Below are 2,500 nucleotides of genomic sequence, written 5' to 3' on the forward strand. Positions count from 1 at the left end.
CATCAAAAAGATCCTTGATGGTCAAGCGGACGGCGATTTTGATTTTGTTAAAAAATTGCGAGATGGAAGCCTTCTTGTTAAAGTACAATATAACTCTCAGATTAAGGATTTACTTAAGCTGACTCAAATTCATGATCTTCGAGTTAAAGTAACTATTCCTATTGGCCCAAATATCTGTAAGGGAGTAATCTTTCACAGGGATTTGAGGTCGATTTAAGAAAGTGAAATTCTCGAGAGCATGAAGGACCAAGACGTAATGGACGTTCATTGTATGATCAAGAAGGACGGGAATGTGCGAACGAAAACTGGACTGTTTTTTTTACCTTTGCTTTGAATAAAATCCCAGAGTATGTCAATGTCGGTTATGAACGTGTTCAAGTAAGACCTTATGTCCAAAAACCAATGCATTGTAATAGATGCCAAAAATTCGGACACACCTCATTAAGATGTATTGATAAAGACTCTAATAAATTTGTTTGCCGTAAATGTGCTGAAGCCCATGACACCATCACATGTACTAGCCAGATTTCCAAATGTGCTAACTGTGGAGGTCCCCATCAGTCAGGATCTGCTGAGTACAGCATCCATGAAGAAGGAGACTGAGACATTAGCATATACGAGAAAGCATGAACCCGATACTTCCTATGCTGCAGCAGTAACTAACAACACCCCTAGTGCAAGTGATATCAGTCAACAGCTTGAAGCTAAGGATAAAGAAATTGCTGAATTGAAACCAATGGTTAAACAATTAAATATTAAAGTTTATCAGTTGACTAAATTGGTCGATTAAAAGGCTGCATCAACCCAGCATAAACATCAAGAGGAGGATGATAACGAATCACAGTCCGGAGCGCACCTTCCCGTCCGGGCTACTCCTGTGAGGACTTCGTCTGGCTTGCGATCGGTTTCTCGAGAGAGAAGCAGATCGCAATCTGTCAGTCGTCTCCCTCGCCAGGAGGTGCAGGACATGGAGGCTTCTGTCTCCAAACCATCCCGTGAGAGGTCCCCGGGAAGCGAAGGAGAGGAGGCGCCTCCCTCCCATAAAAAGAAAACCGGTGGACAAGGCACTTCCAAACCCCATAAAACGTAATCTTCGCGTCGACCATTATACAATGGAACTGTCGAAGTCTTAGAGCTAAAGTAAATGACCTTAAGGCCTTGATACTGCCAGATTTGCTTCATGGAAGCGAAACCTGAACGCTATCAAGTGCTTTGGAGTCTCGTCTTGATGTCTTTTGTAACACGTCTCTCCGCTGGGAGATAATTCTGGGTGAAGGACGTGGGACGCCCTAGGAAGTCGTGGCTTGGGCAGATAGACCAGACAAGTCGCAAGGAGCTAGAGATGGGCCGAGGGCCTGCCTGGAGACTCTCCATGAAGGACCCCCGTGGATGGAAGCGATGGGTGGATGCGGCCATGCGCCCCCGTCAGCGTTGGCACCTTGATGATGATAACATATTTTTACATATATATATATATATATATATATATATGTATGTATACACACACAAATTATGGGTATATATATAATATTTGTCTAATAACAAAATTTCTGTGTAATTTAGCCTATAAAATTACTTAATACATGAACTGTCGCGACACGTACATCATTGGCGACGCGCAAAATGTATAGGGGTATACATAATATGCTGTATCTTCTTTTGCTTATTTCGCTTCCAAACTTCTGGAACATACAGAGGAATGTTGCCAGAATCACATATATTTTTTTCGAATATTTTTCGATTTTGTCAAAAATTGATCGTTCCCTAGGCGGACCCTCACCTTAAGTTATGTCTACACTTTTTGCCACAGTACCTAACAGAAGTGCCATATGACATTTGCTGTATAACACATTTATTTTTCCTAACCATTAACCATAACTCAAACATTATTCATTTTCCTTTTTAATGTTACTTTAAGTTCGTTATCACCCACCAACGGTCATTTATCATATATGCAACCTTTAGCAATTGTCAATTACAACTGAATCATTTTTTTTATCAACAGGTAAGTAATCAAACAAACAAACAAACAAAGCAAACCATCTAAGAACCATTTTTTTTTCAAAAAAAGGAAAACAAAAAAATTGGCGTAAAAATATTTCCTTCTCCTGCGACTTTCGACATCAGTAAGTGTGCAACATGCTCGTTCTTAATTTTTTTTAAAATATCCAACGCGAAGGACTTTCAAATAGGATAATTTTACAAATTGCAAGGTTAGTAATACTTGGATACTTTATGGACAGGAAGAAAAATACATATATTTGGGGGGATTATCAAGATTTCCATCGATCAAATTATAATCTCGTGTTACAGGGTTTTAGAGAGATTCCCTGGGTCCTCTGTTTTTTTTTTGGTTTTTTTTTTTTGGGGGGGGGGGTCAGGATTGGCGTTTCTTGATGATTTACTTCCTTAAAGAACAAATTTGTCCGCTTATTAAATAAAGGGTCCTTTTGGGTAAAACATCTCGAGTTGGAAGGTGTTTGCAGAAGAAGACATTATT

This window comes from Penaeus chinensis, chromosome 23 (assembly GCF_019202785.1).
Source record: "Penaeus chinensis breed Huanghai No. 1 chromosome 23, ASM1920278v2, whole genome shotgun sequence".
Taxonomy (NCBI): Eukaryota; Metazoa; Arthropoda; class Malacostraca; order Decapoda; family Penaeidae; genus Penaeus; species Penaeus chinensis.